Source organism: Mytilus californianus, unplaced genomic scaffold (genome assembly GCF_021869535.1).
Source record: "Mytilus californianus isolate M0D057914Y unplaced genomic scaffold, xbMytCali1.0.p SCAF_10, whole genome shotgun sequence".
NCBI lineage: Eukaryota > Metazoa > Mollusca > Bivalvia > Mytilida > Mytilidae > Mytilus > Mytilus californianus.
The window spans coordinates 15,201,021-15,223,153 of record NW_026262582.1 but is presented as its reverse complement, the minus strand read 5'-3'; the positions used below and the strand labels follow the sequence as shown (position 1 = coordinate 15,223,153).

At 34.4% G+C, this 22,133-nt stretch overlaps 1 protein-coding gene across 1 annotated transcript in view; it reads left to right on the top strand.

Moving 5' to 3' along the window:
- LOC127717677 (nicotinamidase-like) overlaps positions 1–22,133 on the top strand; it is a 165,781-nt gene that overhangs the window by 124,620 nt on the left and 19,028 nt on the right. The window lies entirely within an intron of this gene.

The window sequence follows — 22,133 nt, the reverse complement described above, 5'->3', positions numbered from 1 at the left end:
TGTTTATCATCTTATCAATAATAACGTGTTATAGTATTCTTGTATTTGTCTTTGTAAATCAGTACTTTTACTTTTGTGTGAATTTTTGGTAATATCCATTTGACGTGACTCGGTTTATACATCCCGTCAATGTGTTATTGTGCTATGGTAAATTTGTGTATTCTTGTCTATCGTTTTTGTTAATGTGCTTTGTCAATATGCCTTTTTGTTTTTTCTTTGTTTTTCTTTGTTGACATAATTGTTTGTTTTTATAGTAATTAAGATTATAACACATTTTTACCTATTATGTCTGTTTGTTTTGTTCACACATCCTTGTCAATTTATAAAGGAATTGTATGCGACTGTCATACAAGTGAGAGGTTTAGCTAGCAATAGAACCAGGTGTAATCCAAGGTTTTCTACATAAGAAATGCCTGTATTGAGTGAAGAATATGATAGTTGTTATTCGTTCGTTTGATGTGTTTGAGCTTTTGATTTTGCCATTTCCTTAGGGCCTTCCGTTTAGAATTTTCCTCGGGGTTCCGTATTTTTGCTATTTTATTTTTTGGTACATCGCAGGGGTCTAAGCGACACGTACATAAAAGTCATAAACTAATTTGTTGAATATTTAATTACTAATGGGTGTCTTAGGAGGTCCACCACAAGGTTTTGATCGAAATGTTCGGGGCATGACTAGTACGGTGGGGTGTCAGATCTTTTATTTTTTCAATTAATAATTTTAACTAGTTTTTGGTTTTCTGCCAATCTAATTTTCTGTAATTTTACATCTATATGTTTTGAACTACATTTGCATATGTACAATTACATTATATCAAGGCTCTTGTATAGCCCGATCCAAACAACTTTTCTGTTCTGTGCTTTATACTGATAAATATGTCGGGTTAACATGTACCACCAGTGTTACTTCCAGGCACATTGATGAAGCAACCAGATAACAGCATCACAGTACCTGCATCTTCATAAATGTGGAACATGTTAAATTTTGTTACATCAGCCCAGGCATAATGCAGTTGACACTAAATACTAAAATTACTTTATTCGTTGCATAAAACACACTAAAAATGCATATGTCTTTCTTCTCGTCAAATGACAGTTTACTGGTTATCGTCCTGTACCATAATTCTCTGAGGTGCATGTAGGTCACCCTGTTATTGATCTGTACCATAGTTATCTGAGTTGCCTGTATTTCACTCTGTTGTTGACCTGTACCATAATCATCTGAGTTGCCTGTAGGTCACCCTGCTATTGATCTGTACCATAGTTATCTGAGGTGCCTGTAGTTCACCCTGTTGTTGACCTGTACCATAATTATCTCAGGTGCCTGTAGGTCTTCCTTTTTTGATCTGTACCATAATTATCTCAGGTGCCTGTAGGTCACCATGCTATTGATCTGTACCAGAATTATCCGAGGTGCTTGTAGGTCACCCTGCTATTGATCTGTACCATAATTATTCTATTTTCATATCGTTATTCATACGTATCTTTATACATGTAATAAACGCCCTTTCGCAATAAAACACAAATGATATAAATATTTTTCATCTTAAATCACTGAATCATCAGTAAACATGTGTTACATAACTGCACCATTCATGCGTTTATGCTGAACATTCCATCTTTACCAACGTGTTATTTACGAAATCTTCCTTCGAGTGTTCGGTTGTGTGATCAGATTTCTCCAGTTGTGGTCGTTTTTACAATGTAAGTACAGTTATACTTTTACATATTATATTGTTCTAAGTTACTAACTTTTATAGAACCTATCATCATTGCCTTCTACCTTGTACAGACGACGATTCGTTGAACTGTTTTGCTATCTTTAAACATTCTGGCAGTTTTTCCCGTCCTGAAATCATATTTGCATATCAAATATTTAAACATAACATTAGAACAATGTGGTGCTACGTGCATCTTACTAGCCTTGTGCCGTCTAAGTATTTTGTTTTTAGATTCTACTATTAATTTCAACTTTTCCCAAAATGTTGATGGTTTGCAATTGTCATATCTTTTAATTTGTCAAAATCATATACCATCCCTTACTTATGTCTGTTTTCATGACTTTTATAATGTCTTTTTTTGCATGATATTTTAATGCATACTGCAGTATTTTCCCTATATGAAAACTAATAAAAGATAATAACGGTTTCAATGTTATCACATTTATTTGTATTAATAGTGTAGACTTGCTTTCTTTTCTCACCGTAATTTCTTTTCTGTATATCTTTTATACAGCTTCAGCATTCCTTTACTTCATCATGTTCAAATTTTGGCTTATTAACTTATTGGATTCACTTTACATATTACTTACATTTATTGCCTTATGTTCACTATATTACAAGTAGTATCAAATCAACAAGTAAGTGTATGTTTTCCTTAGGTCTACATTTAACATATGTAAGGCCTTCATTTCTACAAATGGTTGTCTAGTAATAAGATTAGACTGTTTTTCATATTACGTCAATTTACCTAAAACTTCTTTATTCTTAATAATTTGTGATGACAAATTATTAGTATAAACGATTGTATTTTTTTTTATAATGTTTCTATCATTTAATTATTTTCATTCCAAAATTTTATATAACTTCAGCCTAATTGCAATAATACTGATAATTAAATGAATTTAAGATTGTACCGTTATTATTTTTTTCTTCTAAAAAAGACCTGAAATATTTAATTGGTCAAAATTTCAGCCTGTTGTTCATATTTTCAGTGCTATCGATTCAGTAGTTCTCACACATCTAAAGACCTTGATAGCCAACTGGTGTAAGTAGTTCCTATACTGTATGACTGAGATTGTGAGTTCGAACCTTGCACGAAGCATCTGGGTTCGTCTTCAATCTTGAGTTCGAAAAAAGATTGTCAGTTTTCTAGCAAAAAATATGTGCTCTCTCCGGGCAATCCAGCTTCCTCCACCAATACAATCTGGGGGCCAGGATATAGCCAAGAGTGCTGAAAGTGGCATTAAAAGTCAACAATCATTTAATCAATTAAAAACTCGAATTGTATAGTTAAAAAAAATAAATAAACAAGATGTATAAACGATATATAAGCATTATAAAATAGATATGGACTTGCTTTGCTGAGCACAACAAGAACATAAATATTGCGTTTAAGTTCCTGTTTTTTGTAGTATGTGACAAAATAAGCTCACATACGTGCAGTTACATATATGCATTTAACATTAACTATAGAAGTAAGAGTATTTCACATTCTATAAGCCTATTCACATACATTCACATGTAACAGTAGCTATTGCAGTACGAGTATTTCACAATATTTTCTGTTTGCTTTGTATTGTTTGCTTTGTGTATAAAATGCCTTGATTTTGTATTTGTTTTTGTTTTGTTTGTATTTTTGTTGTTGTTGTGTTTGTTTTGGAGAGGAAGGGGTGGTAACATTAAGCCCCACAGGAAATATTATGTTTTCTTGAGATGTTGAAAATAAGTTTATTCTTTGAAACTCTTCTTAAGTAGTATTTTTCATGTTATGTAACTTTGTTTAATTTTGATTTCTTCTTGAATAAATCTGAAAATAAGTGGATTTTTTGTCTTTCTGAAGATCTTGATAATAGTAAGAAGATTGACTAAAAAATTAAACAATTAAATCCCGGGTCCATAATGTATCAGTCCTAGGCCATAAAGTCCAGGCCACCGTTTCACAAAGCCTTCTTAACTTACGATCACTGTATCATTTTACGATCCGTTCACGTGTGGTTCTACGTTCCCGTTACGTGTGTTTCACAAAGGCATCGTAAAGGACTAAGTTGATCGCAAGTTACGCACTGTGTATTATCGTATGTGTATCGTAAAACGGAACTCTAGCTGTAAACAGGAGGTGTGAATCGTAGTTTATTTACATCGGAATATGACACACTCTTCTTTCACAGACCGACGAGTCGAGCATGCCGATGAGAGCAGATGTGAAAATGTTTGCAGAGAGAATCCTTCAACATCATTGAAATTATTTTGCCAAATTGATTTCATGGATAAATATTGTTCTCCTTACATCTTATATTTTATGTTTTGAATTATATTTTTTTGTTGAGGAAAGTTTCTGCAGAGATTTTCAGGTTTGTTTGATACATGTGGTCAGATGAAATCCATTAGTAGTTTCCATGTGGGAAACTATCAGACCAATCTATTTGATGTCTGAGGGTTTTAGCTGTTGTTCCCCTGATGGATCGGTAGTTTCTTTCCGATATGCTTTATTGTAGGATTTTCGGCTTTCCTCTACCAGAAATACAGCTGGGCATTTAGCGGTATCGGTTTGGAATCCAAGTATGTCCTTTCAGGTTTCTCGTTCGTTGCCTTGGCATTTGTGCGGCATCCGGGGTGACATAATTGTTTTTATATTTTAAATATTTATATTTGTGAGGACGAGCGAACCAGGTGAGTTGGTGTGTTCGTATGTTTTTCATTTGTAGACGAAACACAAGCCTTGTATCTTTGATGGGTTACTTCCTTTGATATTCAATAATATTTTTGTTCTTTGTATCGGAAATTTGAAATGATAGGAGAGTGACGAGACGTGTTTATTTCTGATCAAAGAATTAAACGAATTTTTTAACAATTATTTGATAATGTCTAAAGATATTGTAGTACTGCAATTTTAGAGGAGATATGATTGATTGACTGCTGTTTTCTGAACGTACAGTGGTAAATATTTCATGCAGATTTATGACCAAGAGAAGAATTTTCAAACAAGAAATAAGAAGCTGCATGCGTTGTTGTTGAAAAAGAATTAAAAGAAAGTCCAATAGAAATAAACAAAACCAGTGTATATAATGTGCGAATCCAGAAATACCATTTTCACTCTATCCGTTATGAATTTCTAATGTAGAATGATAAATAAACAGACGACAAATTCATGATTTTTGAATAGAGTAAGAAATAAGATATAATATGGACGTTTTTTATAAATTCATGATATAGGTATGAGATGCGGACGGGTTTTCATCGCGCCTACAGCGATCCAGGTGTAAAATTGATACACAAATAGATAAATATTAAGAATAGTTCACGAACACGTGCAAGAGATTTAAAAGCAGCAGTTTAGTTTCATTTGCAGAAAAATGTACCTTTTAACATAATTATTAATGTTGTATAACTTAAAACAGGTTTTGTTATTCAGCTTGATGATATTGAATTAAATTCCACTATGCTGTTTTCGTTATGCGATTCATGTTTACTGTCGAAAAATGATACTAGACTTTCATTTTCACTGTAGAGGCGATTCATTTCTTTTGTACATGCGATGCAATTTCACGGAAGGAAATTAATTAATTTTCATCATATAACGTCTTTATTCAGCCGACTCTCTAACAAAATTTATGAAGTCAGAAGGACTGATTATATGTGACCAGCCACGATATTTCCAGGCTTATGGAGGTAGAACATCATTGTGAGAAAAACGCCGTTAACTATATGTGACTAGCCACTTCCAGGCTTATGAGGGTACATTGTCTAAACTTTGCTTTTTGTATATTTATCTAGAACATTCTGAAGCAAAAAAAAATAATAAGTTAAACTATGAAACGAGTCATTTCGAATACCGACATGATAATGAGACTGTTCGATGACGAATTTTTCATTATCGAAGACACTAATTTATAAAATACAAAATTATTGTATTCTATTGGCGCTTAGTAATCTTCAACAGCGTATTTGAATAAAAATTTCGAATGAATTAAATTTACAACATTACAAATAGTTCTTAGCTCTACTTTAGAAAATGTAATTTAAACTTGTTAAAATGAAATAAGTATAAAATTTGTCAAAGAAAGCTTTTAGAATTCCTTCTTTTTTTTTAATTTGTCTTTTAACTTAGATTTATGATGCATGTCTCTATACATAGTATGCGACGCGTAGCAGTTTATAAGTAGTTGTTCTCATATATGCATTTGATACAGTGCATTTATTATGGATATATTTTAGACTTTTGAAAATCTATAGATCAGAGAATTTAGATTTTTTGTATCAATTTAAAATGTAGATTTAAATATTTATGTGTCGTTGATACAGACAAAAAGATCTTATCATGTCAAAATCATGATGCAACAAGAAATGTTCATATGCACGGTCTGAACACAAGAATTAACAGAATAAGCATATTTCTTACTGAATAGAGAAAAATGGCCAAAAGAATTACAGAATGCACAAATGTAAAACCCACCCACCCCCCTTTTTCCCCCCTAATCAATATCCTCATGTATCATTGTGACGGATAGTTTTGTTTGTTCTATTTAACTGTTTTTATTTTCGAAAAGAATATTTGTACAAGGTGTTGTTAATAAATGTAACGGACAATATATACCATGCCATCTCAGCCGACGTCGTAATTTCATTTTTAATGAAAGAAAGTATTTAAAAGCTTCTCTCCCTGTGCAATATGATTTATTAAACTCATTACGCAGAGCAATGTTTATGACTACTTGCATAATTGTTTAATCGTATTAAATTCTGTATCAAATTTATATTAATAATAAAAGTTTTAGATTTTTAATATTGAAAACGGGTTAAAATTATATACTTGCATTAATATTGATATAAAAACATCCAGTTCGTTTTTTTGCGTTTTTTTTTTTGTAGATCTAAGAAAAAAAGCAACTCTGTTCCACTAAAACGATTGACTAATTAAAATTGTCACATAGTGTCTTCCTATGTCGTCTGAATTACAATGTAAGTTATTGATCAGTAATTTATATCTTCGCCATCCGTAATTATTAACTACAATGTTTATTTGGCATGCCATACTCGATAGAAGTGCGGACGCACGAGGATAAAAGCTTATGTGAAGGGTTACTGCCAGTTAACCAGCGTCAAAACCGTTGCATACGGTGTATACGCAAGTTAATGTAGTCCCAACCAAAAAGATAGATCTAAATATCTAAAAGGAAACATAATTGAGCATGTATGTGCGGTAATATAATTTGCAATAAATTCATTGCATTGAAGTGCAAGGTTTCTAGATTATCAATAGAATAGCCTGTGATTTCAAGTTATATTAATTCCGGCAAAAAATTGAGATTAAAATCGGCGATGTTATTATATGCCAAGTGACTTAGTTGGTGCTTAACATCATAAAGTCTGTCAGTCTCTATAATATGCATTTTTGTCCTTTAGTTTTAACTTTAGGTTTCAGATATTCCGTTTTTATCTTTTGATTATCCCTTTGTACTACTTTGAAAATTACTGTTCATTGAAAATATTTATAATACTACTTAAAGTAATAGCAGGCAAAATGATAGGTGACTGCAGATCACATTTACATAGCACCAACTTTTAAAATGCTGTAGGTTTGTTCATGTAGGGTGTCATGGATTTGCAATTATTTATATGAGGGACACGGAGGAAATTGAAAGGCAAAACATGAAGCATTGTTTTCAAAAGTATCTTATGAATAAGACTTGTTTTACGATGGTTAAAGGACATGTCATAATAATATATGTATTCGAAAGGGTCTCAAGTCATGATATTCATAACTTTTATCATGCACTTAAGACACCTCGTGACATGACTTATGATGGTCTTATGATTGTCATAAATGTTACGACATCACACATTTGTTTTATTTGCTCGTGCAACATGCAGATCCAGGATTTCGAACAAAAAGGGGGCCCAAACTAGGCATCGTTTGGTGTGGTATATGCTTAAAGTCTATACATAATGTATATATATATGTATATATATATATAGCTCCATAGGGGGCGAGGCCCTACCCTCTCCGGCAAAATCCGTCTCTGCATGCAGCCTTTCTTACTCTCTATTTGGCACTGTTTGTTCTGTCGTTGAATCTGCTAAATAGTAAAGATTTTTTCTTCTCCACTTCGTCATTTAAAATCCGAATCTCCTGCGACGTACAATTTGTAACCCTTTTCTTTGTAATGATTAATTTTAATAAATATTTATAATATTTCTTTCTTTATATAGTAGTTTATTAACGTATTTGCACGCGCATTTCTTTTAGCGTGTACTCTATGTACCAAATCTTAAAAGTATTCCTAATATTATAACACTTCATTATAATAAAACATGAACGCGAGGTTCTAACCAAATTTAAACAAATTGTCAACTCAGATTTTAACCCCTCTTCATATATAATTTCATGTTCATCGTGTTCATTATACTGAAAAAATATGAAATATTCGTATAAGATAAGAATGGTAATAGTTATTATTTTCATAGTTACATATTTTCACTTTTGACTGTCATTAGAGCATCCTGTTATGACTATCTTATGACAGATATGATTTACATTCTATGACATTTCATATGATAGTCATGAGATGGTAATAACATTTGCCTTTAGATGAATCGAAAACCAGCCCTTGGACTTTTAAAGAATCAACAAAATCAAATGTGTACTTATTTATTTCGTGTAAATAGGTATTTATTTACTGTACAGCAAACGAATTTGGAATCCAGAAAAAATCTACAGGGGCATATTTAGGAAGTTAACTGAATCAACAGGTGAAGTTCGTCTTAGTTCAAATGTTGTGTTAGTGGAGTATATGTTCCATTTCCTTCCTTGAGTGTTGCAGTGTTTTTTTCATTTTTGTGGTAATTCACGATGTCAAAGAGTGATGTTGTGTTTAAAGAATAAAGGACTTTTAAATTTAATTAAATATTATTTCTTACCGTTTTATTCCACATAGAAGATCTTTTTATAACCTGCAGTAGTTTCATTTAAAAGGAGGACTTGTATGTGTTGACGTGTGGAATTCATTGGCATTAATATTCTTTCAGGTAGATGATTAGTCATGATTAGAAATTTCTTTCGTTGCAATTTTGAAAACATCGCTTGGAGCAAATTACACAGATCTAGTCCTTTTTCTAAAAAAAAAGTTCATCGGAAGATACCAAGACCTTGTTGATAAACATATATGAATAGTATCAACTTCACAAATAATACGATGTTTATGAAGATTCTAGGCACTGACGTTGTTTATCATCTTATCAATAATAACGTGTTATAGTATTCTTGTATTTGTCTTTGTAAATTAGTACTTTCACATTTTAGTCAATTTTTGGTAATATCCATTTGACGTGACTCGGTTTATACATCCCGTCAATGTGTTATTGTGCTATGGTAAATTTGTGTATTCTTGTCTATCGTTTTTGTTAATGTGCTTTGTCAATATGCCTTTGTGTATTTCTTTGTTTTTCTTTGTTGACATATTTGTTTGTTTTTATAGTAATTAAGATTATAACACATTTTTACCTATTATGTATGTTTGTTTTGTTCACACATCGTTGTCAATTTATAAAGGAATTGTATGCGACTGTCATACAAGTGAGAGGTTTCGCTAGCAATAGAACCAGGTGTAATCCAAGGTTTTCTACATAAGAAATGCCTGTATTGAGTGAGGAATATGATAGTTGTTATTCGTTCGTTTGATGTGTTTGAGCTTTTGATTTTGCCATTTCCTGAGGGCCTTCCGTTTAGAATTTTCCTCGGAGTTCCGTATTTTTGCTATTTTATTGTTTGGTACATGGCAGGGGTCTAAGCGACACGTACATTAAAGTCATAAACTAATTTGTTGAATATTTAATTACTAATGGGTGTCTTAGGAGGTCCACCAAGGTTTTGATCGAAATGTTCGGGGCATGACTAGTACGGTGGGGTGTCAGATCTAACTAATAATTATAACGAGATTTTGGTTTTCTGCCAATCTAATTTTCTGTAATTTTACATCTATATGTTTTGAAATATATTTGCATGTGTACAATTACATTATATCAAGGCTCTTGTATAGCCCGATCCAAACAACTTTTCTGTGCTTTATACTGATAAATATGTCGGGTTAACATGTACCACCAGTGTTACTTCCAGGCACATTGATGAAGCAACCAGATAACAGCATCACAGTACCTGCATCTTCATAAATGTGAAACATGTTAAATTTTGTAACATCAGCCCAGGCATAATGTAGTTGACACTCAATACTAAAATTACTTTATTCGTTGCATAAAACGCACTAAAATACATTTGTCTTTCTTCTCGTCAAATGACAGTTTACTGGTTATCGTCCTGTACCATAATTCTCTGAGGTGCATGTAGGTAATCCTGTTATTGATCTGTACCATAGTTATCTGAGTTGCCTGCATTTCACCCTGTTGTTGACCTGTACCATATTAATCTGAGTTGCCTGTAGGTCACCCTGCTATTGATCTGTACCATAATTATCTGAGTTGCCTGTAGGTCACCCTGCTATTGATCTGTACCATAGTTATCTGAGGTGCCTGTAATTCACCCTGTTGTTGACATGTACCATAATTATCTCAGGTGCCTGTAGGTCATCCTGTTTTTGATCTGTGCCATAATTATCTCAAGTGCCTGTAGGTCACCATGCTATTGATCTGTACCAGAATTATCCGAGGTGCTTGTAGGTCACCCTGCTATTGACCTGTACCATAATTATCTGAGTTGCCTGTAGGTCACCCTGCTATTGATCTGTACCATAGTGATCTGAGGTGCCTGTAGTTCACCCTGTTGTTGACCTGTACCATAATTATCTCAGGTGCCTGTAGGTCATCCTGTTTTTGATCTGTGCCATAATTATCTCAGGTGCCTGTAGGTCACCATGCTATTGATCTGTACCAGAATTATCCGAGGTGCTTGTAGGTCACCCTGCTATTGATCTGTACCATAATTATCTGAGTTGCCTGTACATATCCTATAATAGGTGCCTGTAGGTCACCCTTCTATTTTACATATCCTATCGTATGTGCCTGTAGTTCACCATTGTATTTATCCATATCATATTATAGGGGCTTGCAAGTCACCCTGTTATTTAACATATCCTTTTTAGGTGCCTGTAGGTCACCATATTATTTTCCATATCATATTATAGGTGTCTGTAGGTCACTATGTTTCTTTTTCCTTTCATAGGTGCATGTAAGTCACCATGCTATTTATCCATACAGTATTATAGGATTCAACCTTGATGCACCTATGATACAGATCTATATGGTGATTGTATCTGCAGGCTGTTATAATCCGCCAAAAATAGATAAATATCAGTGTAACCTTCAGGCACATATGATAGGCTATGTTACATAGATGGGTTTATTTACAACCACTGGGTCGATGCCACTGCTGGTGGTTTTTATTCCCCGAGGTTATCACTAGCCCGGTAGACATGAATTATCATTGATTATAAATTAACTGTTTACAAAACTTTACAGTTTTGAAATACTAAGCAGGGGTTTAAATTATTGGTGGTCCGATGTCCGTGACCTTTTACTGATGCAATCAGACTTTCGTTTTGGTTACTAGCTACGCCCGACGGACCTTCGATTTTAAAGGAAATAAAATTATCTTTGCTGACCTTTTTAACCATCTGTATCGTCATTTTTAAGCCATATTATTATTGAAATTGAGGGAAAAAAATGTTTTATCCCTGACCTTGCCGACGAGTGATAAAAGTTATTTTTAACCTTGTATTTCTTGGAAACACAAGGTTATAAATAGTTGCGAGAAGTCACGTGACAAATCATTTAATCATTTAGACATTTTCGAACAAAATGAGTCCGTTTCACTTTGGTGTCACGTCTTCTAAGAGAAAGCCTGAAGATCATGGATGGTCTTTAACCACAGGCACTTGTTTCTATCCATGGGAAGGTCGACTATCCATAAATATAGAAGGATATTCAACCTTCTCTTGAATAGAAACAAGTGCCTGTGTCTTCATGATCAACGTCTTTAAAAGAAATCAAATGAAGATCTCACTAAAGACCAAAAAATGCGATCGTGAAAAACGGGAACGGACATTTAAGTCCCACTGGAAAATCGATCGAAGCGTGGCTATTATAAGTTATCTACGTTAATATCCGTAGATATGGATATTTCAACACCCTTCAGTACCATGTACACCCTTCGGCTTCCGTAGATAACGAATTTATCTCCGGTCTTAGTCCAAATCTTGCGATTTTTAGAGAAATTCAACCACAAAATGTTACGTAAAAGCAACGTTTTTTTTCATTTTTTAAAAATCTTTTATTGAAATTTGGGAATTTGAAATATTTTTAACTGGGTGTAGGGTACTACCTTTGGAGAAATAACCCTACAGGTAGTCAAATACAAGACGTTTTTAATCCATAGACAGAGAAACGGGAATGGGTCGAATTTGGCGCTCAATGTTGTGAGAGTTACATCATAGACGGTGTGACGTCAACGTGGGTCATTTGCATAGCTAGGTCAGTAGACCCATTCATTGACAATGTGGCAGCCAAGTGATGCATTTACTGAAATGAGTGCAAATGGTCAACATAATAAGATAAAATCGTTAGTTGATTAAATATTTAGTTACAGACATCATGGATAATCTACAGAATTCGATATTTCACAAGGAACAACCAAGGAACTAAGGAAAACGCGCGTGATGTTCCCCGTTGTAATGTGTAGCAACGTCTGGGTATATGGGTTAGCAACACCCAGGGGCTATGGGTTTTGTAACGACGTGCGTTAACCAATCAAAATCCTAGAAATATACTAAGCCGGGGATAAATTTTGATGAATCAACTGGTCTAATGTCATGCACATAATGCCAGAAGTTCCCCACCCATTCAGAAAAAGGGGAACACAAAATCTTAAAATAGACCGAATAAAAATATACAAGTGACACTTCAGCATTTATCTTATCCATGAAAGTGACCCAAATTTTAAGTCTAAACATTAATTGTCAGACACTAAACTTGGCCAATGTATTCTCAAGCAGCAATGTAAGCCTGATCAGTTAAATAGATATAAGGTTCTTTTCAACACTGCATACAGTATTGCAAAAATGGGAAACCCTTCAGTGACTATGAATTTATTCTTGAAATCCAGTGCAAAAATGGTGTTGATGTGTAAGCAGTATTTCAATATTGAAGGTTGTAAACTGTTTATTCGCTGAATAACCCATTATATGATAAATGAAACATCACATGAAGTTCAAATATGATGAAACAATCTAACCTTACTCCAAAAGCACATTAATTTTGTTTCTTATTGAATTATGAAATATTTCATGTAAAAGTAGGACCTGGGATTTAGGTTGTGGACCTTTCAGTTTGGAGTGTCAAAGGTCCTGGACCTTCCAGTACAAAATGTTAATTTGAACCCCTGACTAAGGCTTGTCTACCTCAGGAATAGATTACCTTAGCTATATTTGGCTAAACCTTTAGGTATTTTTGGTCCTCAACGCTCTTCAACTTCTTACTTTATTTGGCCTTTATAACTTTTTTGATCCGAACGTCATTGATAAGTCTTTTGTAGAGTGACGAAACGCGCGTCTGGCGCAAAATGCAAAATTTCAATCCTGGTATTTATGATGAGTTTATATACATAGCTGTGTGACCTACAGGCACCTATAATAAACCTGCAGGCGCTATGATAGGATACGGTACATAAAAAAGCGGTGTGACCTTCAGGCACCTATAATTTGATATGGACATACAAAAAGCTGTGTGACCTAGAGGCACTTATGATAAACCTGCAGTCACCTATGATGGAATATTGTAAATAAAAATAAGCTGTGTGACCTACGGGCACCTATGATAGGCTGTGGTATAAATAAATAGCAGTATGACCTACAGGCTCCTATGAAAGGCTTAGATACAGACATGTGGCAATGTGACCTGTAGGCACTATGATAGGCTATGGTGCAGATCTATAGTGAAGTGACCTACAAGCATCTAGGATAGGCTATTGTACAGATCTATGGTGATGCGACCTGTAGGCACCCATGATTGACTATGGTACAGATCTATGGTAGGGTGAACTGCAGGCACCTAAGATAGACTATAAAACAGATAAATATCAGTGTGACCTGCAGGCACCTATGATAGGCTATGACTCAGATAAAACATTTCAAGACCTGTAGGCACCTATAGACTATGGTCCAGGCACCTATGATAGAATTTGGTACATAAATAAAGCTGTGTGACCTACAGGCACCTTCGATAGGCTGTGGTACAAATAAATAGCAGTGTGACCTGCAGGCTCCTATGAAAGGCTTTAGTAAAGAAATATAGCGATGTGACCTGTAGGCTTCTATGATAGACTATAGTGCAGATCTATAGTGAATGACCTACAAGTACATATGATAGACCCATGATAGACTATGGTACAGATCTGTGGTGATGTGACATGAAGGCACATATGCTAGGCTATAGTACATATAAAATGTTGTATGGCCTGCAGGCACCTATGATAGACTATGGTACAGATCTATGGTAATGTAACCTGCAGGTACTTAAGGAAAACTATAGAACAGATAGATATCAGTGTGAACTGCAGGCATCTATGATAGTCTACGGTACACATAAAACGTTGTATGACCTGCATTCACCTATAGACTATTGTATAGATAAAACGTTGTGGGACCTGAAGGCACCTATGATAGGATTTGGTGCAGATATATGGCAATGTGACCAGCAGGCACCTATAATAGGCTATGGTACAAATAAATAGCAGTGTGACCTACAGGCACCTATGATAGGCTATGTTGAAAATAAGAAGTTGTATGATCTACCGGCACCTATGATAGGCTATAGTGCAGATCTGTAGTGAAGTGACCGACAGGCACCTATGATAGACTATGGTGCAAAATCTATGGTGATGTACCCTGCAGGCACCTATAATAGACTTAGATACAGATGAATAGCAATGTGACCTGCAGACACCCATGCTAGGCTATAGTGCAGATCTATGGTGGTGTGACCTGTAGGCACCTATTAAAGTCTTTGGTACAGATAAATAAGCAATGTGACCTGCAGGTACCCATGATAGACTATAGTACAGATCTATACTGATGTGACCTGCAGACACCTACGATGGGCTATGGTACATATAAAAAGCTGTGAGAACTGCAGGCACCCATAATAGGCTTTGATCTATGGTGATGTGACCTGCGTGCATTTATGATAGGCTATGGTACTGATAAATAGTAGTGTGACCTGCAGGCTCTTATGATAGGTTTTGGTGTAGATCATAAGTGAAATAACCTACAGACACCTATGCTAACTGCGAGTACTCTCAGATCTGTACTTAGTGTTTTTTGTTTGTTATTCGCATGTACACTTTGTGTTTTGTTAGTCTGTATTTCTATTGTATCCATTTGATGAGTTAAGCCTTTTTCAACTGATTTTTATATTTTGTTCTTATGTTCTACTGTTACACCACGGTCCCAGGTTAGGGGAGGGTTGGCGCTTTCAAACTAGTTTAACACCGCCACATTCTGTATGTGCCTGTCCCAAGTCAGGAACCGGTAATTCAGTAGTTGTCATTTGTTGCTGTGTTACATATATGTTTTTCGTTTATTATTTTGTACTTAAATTAGGCCGTTAATATGGCCGACTATGTGGTATGGGCTTTGCTCATTGTTAAACACCGAAAGGGGACCTATAGTTTTTAATTTCTGTGTCATTGGGTCTATTGTGGAGAGTTGTCTCATTGGCAATCATACCACATCTTCCTTTTATATGTATGGGGCAAATCTATAGTGATGTGCCCTGCAGGCACCTACCATACTGATATATAAATGAACGTATGACCTGCAGGCACCTTTAATAGCATTTGGTGCAGATCTATGGAGATTTGACCTGCAGGCACATATTATAGGCTATGTTACAGATTATTAGCAGTGTGACCTGCAAACTCAAATGATAGGCTTTGTTACAGATCTTAAGTGATGTGATCTGCAGGCACCTATGGTACAGATATTTTTTGGTCAGACTGTGTGACCTGCAGGCACATTTGGTACAGATAAATTATGGTGTGACCTGCAGGCACCTATAATATTGTATATGATAATACGCGTAGGTATATGCAGCACTACTTTTTTATAAGTGGTGACTGGCAGTAACCGTTCACATAAGCTTTTATCCTCGTGCGTTTTATTTCCGTTGATCAATCATCAGAATACAGACGATTCAAGAGAAATAATAATTAAACTGTCTGATTTATTCTTCCCAGCTACTTTATATTTGCTCGATAATATGAATTGTAATAGCATAAGATTAAGTACTTGGACGAGAAATCAGAAATTACATCGGACAATCTTGACAAAACATCCAGCGTGAATACGAAAGGACAAGTTCAGATATGAATTTCTGTATCTTCTTCACGGTAAGTTTCTTGGTTTAATTGCAGAATTAAAATCATTTAATAAAAGTGTCTGAGGTCCAATACAGCTTACCTCGAATCTATAACAGGGCCAATACAGAAACAGCCAGTTAATAACACTATAATATGTCCCATCTTCAACGTGCATAAAAAAAGGCCAGATTAATGACAAACCTATAAACATGATAAATGAAAAAAAAAAAAAAAAAAAATATAACAGACAACAACTACTGAGTTACAGGCTACTCTCTTGAGACAGACACATATAGAATGTGGCGGGGTTAGATATATGTCTGTGCGCACTCAACACTCTCTCTAACCTGGGACAGTGGTGAAAAAGCACAACATGAGAACAAATTGTGAAAAAAATCAGTTCAGTTGAACGACAAACGCCTGAATCTGACAGATAAAGGTCATTCTGTCGACACAAGAAGTACCCGTATGTAAAATGTTCACGCCCACAAACAGCGCAACCTACATTTTTTTCTTCGTCGTCTTTGAGAACAATGTGCCTTCCTGTAGGAAATTAAAACATTAAATTAACTTAAACATAGAATAGTAAGTGTAGAAAACACACAAATTGTAAGATATGATTTCACATTACTGGTTATGCATGATATGCTGGCAATGTGCGCAATGTCATTTTATCCAAGATTGAAAATTATTTTGTTTCCAACGTCATAATGGCTGTTTCCAATATTTACATTATTCCATCAAAACAAAATCTGACACAATTGCGTGTCCAGCCATGAATATGCAAATTTTTATTGTTTCGGGTAGCTTATCCAATGACATTTACTGTTATATAAGTGGCTATACGTTACCATCTATCGTTACAAAAGTAGGATGTGTTTTGTGTGTACATCTCTAGAATGTTGTGTTTTCATTTTTTTACGGTAAAAATCAATGTTATCATCATTATATTTCTATGCATACACAAGTCATAACAACAAACACGCTTTTTATATAACTTATAATGTAAACAGACATGTTAACCATCTATTTTAGCAAAAATGCGTGTAAATAAAGCTGATGGGTCGTTTTATAATTCAAGCACAATAGACAAACATGTGGTCGTTCATTGATGTTTGTTTACTTAAAATGCACGTTGTTGTTACCGCATACTTAGAAATAACCACTATTTTGTTATTCTTGATTAACAGCAGATATAATTAGTATTTACAAATGGATTGTGTTGCTTTCAAGAGTTATATAATACACCTTGCTTAAGAAATAGGTCTAGCTAGGTCCTTATAAAAAAATTGAGGCAATGATGTAAATTACCATATTATAATTAACATTACAGCTGCATGTTTTGCTTTTAATATAGTTCATATATGTTAATAGAGAACAATAGATTAAATGTACATGGGTTAGATTCCCACCCTAGGCATCAATCTTAATAGGTTTGAGTAAATAGGGCAGAAAGTCCCCAACATCTGTCTTTTCTAAGTATAGAGCAACTCCTCTAAGGATTAGTAAGGGAGCACTTTTTTTAAAAAAATTTTGTCCAATGGCTAAGTCCTGTTTTTTTTTGTCTCTCTTATTTTCTTATTTATATTTTCTTATATCTCTTATATTTTCTTGTAAGCCACCAAGCCACGACTCCTCTTTTCCCTATGCTGTCTGAAAACAATGAACCGGTTTTGTTCATTGTTAATGTCTGTAGTGTGACTTATAACTGCTAACAGCCACAATATTTGGACTCTGGTGGATAGTTATCAGACTGTTATCTCATTGGCAATCGTACCACATCTCCTTATTTTAGTACGTGTCAATTATTTGAAGTAAATGACTAACAAACATTAAAACATTTGAAAAAAAAAAAAAAAAAAAAAAAAAAAAAAACAACATTGCAATGATTTACATCGTCATTTTAAGATTTTAGTTTATATATTTCAACAATAAAATTTGGTTGTATAAATGGTGTCACTATGTTTGTAATTGTCAACTGTCATGACTGTCTTGTGCAATCACTTCATTTTAACAGAGACATATAATACATGTATTATATGTCTCTGATTTTAATAACTTCCCTAATTTAAAGTATATATTTGTATGTACTGATTCCAGATTAATATTTTAGGCTATCAAAAACTTGGACAGTGGTGTAACAGATTTTTATTCATTATTTGTGTCGTTTGGTTGCTGAATTGTTGGTGCTTGAATTTGTGTGTTTTTAATTGGCACAAGAGAAGTTGACTTTGCGGAACCGGTGGCAACATTATCAAGGACGGCATTGATTCTATGTTTTTGTTCATTGCTAGGTCTTCTACAATAGGACTTGAGGCTTTCCTCACATTTGTGATCAGACATGACTGTACATAATATTTCTGTCTGTTAGCCCAGCATCACTCATTGCGGTTATTGCTGTTGAACGTAAAGAATGTGCTGTGTACCGTTTTACCCCGGCGTTTTTGCAGATATTCGGCATAAAAGCTGTAAATGCTTTAACTTTCACTGGTGTCTCAGTGTACCAAACTGAATAATGATTTGGATTGCCACGAAGTGTATCATGACTACACTGATTGAACAAACTGTTTGAATTTGCATGACATTTTGACAAAAAATGTTTAACGGCTTGGACGGGACATGAATCTGAGTCCGTTGAGTATATTCTTTTGTCTTCGGCTTCTTCTAATGAGTCTTCTATACCACCTTGGTAGTTTTTCTGGTGTGTCTCATGTGTGATTGTAAGGTCTTCTCTCCCTTCCTCATCTTTTACAAATTTAATTGAATTCTTTGAAAACTGTTGGTGAAATTCAATTCCATGACTAACAAAGTGTATTGCAAGGACATAGCAGACTTTAAATCGAAGTGCGACAACATTATTCTTTGTAGAAAGGAACTCATTTATTTTCTGTAACTCAGAGTTAGAAATAATAGGATGATGCTGAGTCGGACGGGACAGCCCATTATGAAGGTTGAATTTAAGCTAAGCACTAAGCATTGAATTTTCTAACTTAAAGTCTTTGTCTCGAACAATGTCAATGTTGCGACCAATGTCCTTCAGGTGTCTATTAATTGCAGCACGTACACTCTTAAGGGATTTTTATGATATTCCTGCGCCATACCTTCAAGCACTTTTGTTCCTTTTATTTAAATTTTTGGGCTTGGCTTCAGCATAAAATTTGCGAAGGCTTTAATTCAGGTTCTCCTTAGAAATTATGTTACAGTCCTAAGTTTTTTGTAATCTTTCTGAACACCAAGCTGAAAAGGAAATTTCTACAATTTTAGGAATTAATGTGAATCTGGCACATATTGAGTACATGCTAGGCCAGTTTCATTGACTTCATCACTATTTCAAAAATAAACATGATTCCATGCTAGCACAGTAGTTCATTCTATGATTCGATCCCTTTTCTTTATTTCTAATTTATGACTTTTATTTTTGGGAAAATTTTACAAGATTTTATTTGTAATATATTTGTGGTACATTATAAATATTGATACATATATACATGTAGGAAACTATCTATTTTGTTGTTTGCTTTAGTTTATTGAATGTGTGGTTTCTTGGTTATTAATAATTGTGAAGAATTGGTGTTTAATCCACTCATTTCCTTGAAATGGCCATTTTTGATTTTTATTTGTATGTAAAATCTGTTTATTACTTGGGTAGATTTGGTGGAAATGTTAACATTGGAGCAAATTTATATTAACATAGATTAATTATCATTGAAAACTCCTATTCCCCTCTTTGTGTTTTTTAGTAGCTGCACTGTACTGTTTTTTCTCTATGTCTAAGAGGGCTTCCTCGTCAAGTTGCTTAAATCTGCTTTTGTTTGGTGGGTGACCACTTTGGTGAAATTCAGCCTGAGGTGTTTCAGCAGTGTCTAAATACTGAGTATTCTGGTCTTGAGGTGTTACAGTGTGCTGAGTGTTTTGGTTTTGATTTGTTTCAGGGTTCTGACCTTTCTGATTTTGAGGTAATATATGGTTCTCATCATTCTGGATTTTAGGAGGATTTACAGGTTCCTTGGTTATCTCATGTGTTTCGATGGTTTGACAAGCTTCAACAGCCAGGAACAATTTGCTTCAAAACCTCAAGAAGCTCGACGACTGCTTCAGTATCCCAATCATCAGGAAGCTGCAGTTCAAATATAACAGGTGGTGGTGACAGATTTTCCAGCTCCGAGTCGGAACAGACAAGGATTTGAATAGTAAGACTATACAAATCCTTGAAACAGATAACCTCCGGTTCCATTGTTTGTCAACAGTGGCCGATGGTCTCAAGCGCGTGAGTAACATTTATTTTTTTATGGAGAAAATAAATAAATCAATATCTTATTATCATTCAAATGAATATTTTGTGTTTATTATTTTATTAAACGATTAATCCGAAGTGAAAATATTAATAAATATTTTTATCGTCGAGCTTATTATCGCCGCCATCTTGTTTACATTGGTTACAAAAAGTAGTTCAGTCAACGTCGTCTATCGGAAAATAAATTACTTTAAGAGCCACTACCGGAACCCCTCTCGACCAATCATATTAACGTATTCCCTAATATGCAAATCATATAAGAAAAATAATAAATTTTACAGGTATATCAGTGGCGGATCCAGGGGGGGGAGGGGGGGGGGGGAGTTTCCGGGGGTTGGAACCCCCTCCTTATTCTTGGCCGATCAATGCATTTGAATGGGTACATATGGTTAGAACCCCCCTTTCTCCTGGGTTAGAACACCCCCCCCCCCCCCTTTTTTAAAATGGCTGGATCCGCCCCTGTATATTAGAATTGAATTGGTATGTCTCGTGCAAATTATCCTATAAGGTACGTGTACAACGCTTTAAATTTAATATTGAAGCGTAATAAATTGAATACGGATAATTATGTGCAGTTATATTTTGTGACGTTCCCAAAGTTAGATTGAAAAAGAAATGTGCATTCATTGATATTCATGGGATACACTTTGTTCGTAAATGTTTTGGGAAAAGAAGAGACCATGGATTAACATACTCGACAAAATATGAGTTACTTTTATTTTGACAGGAGCAAATTACAAAACTTTGAAACACAAAATAAATCACCCTCGAATTAACATATTTTCTTAAACCACAAACATTGATACCAACGAGCATATATATTTTTATTTCTCTAATTCTATCTTACCCGATTTATCCTTTTCCTGACCTGTTGATTATTTCTATTTTATCAACGTGTAGTTCGTTTGATCTCAGTTCTTAATTGGTCAAATTCAATTATGAAGTCAAATTTTCTCGCTTTCCTCTGAATTTCCTAAGTGATACGATATTTCTCTAATTTTCATGCTATTTTCACACTTTGGTTTTTGGTTTGTAGTTGTCTCATTGGCAATCAAACACATCTTCCTATTTCATTATACGTTACTTAACCACACTGTATTCGTCCACAGGTGGATTGATTAAAATCACACACATATTAAAACTTTTAATTTCTTATTTGATTCCAGTGGTTACGATTTGATCAAGACACCAATTGACGTATATTTAAAAAAACTATGGGTCACCGTATGGCCTTCAAAATGAGCAAAAAGCATACCGTATAGTTAGTTATAAAATGTCCCGACAGGACAAAATTTAAAACATTTCAAACGAGAAAACCAAAGGCCATATTTATGAACATAACAGAAAAGATAAATAAATACGATAGACAGCATCTGATATTGTCCGACTACAACCGCTGAATTACAGGCTCCTGGTTTTGAACAGGTACATACAAAATGTTACAGGGTTAAACATGATTTCGAGCGCTTAACCCTCCACTAACCTTAGACAGTGGTGTAACAGATATTTATTCATTGTTTTTCTCGTAAAGTTGCTGTCTAAGTACATGTATAATTGTTCTAAATATATATCAGAAATTAACTGGATAGGATAAAAGTCTTGTCTGAATTTCATTGGGCCCTCAAACAAATACAAGCATACAGTTCTAATGCAACAGCAACATAAAACATGCACATAAAAAAGTCAGTCCTAAATCAAAATAGCAACAATAATGTTAATAATTAATAGTAATATCATTAGATTTTAGTTATGGTAGAAT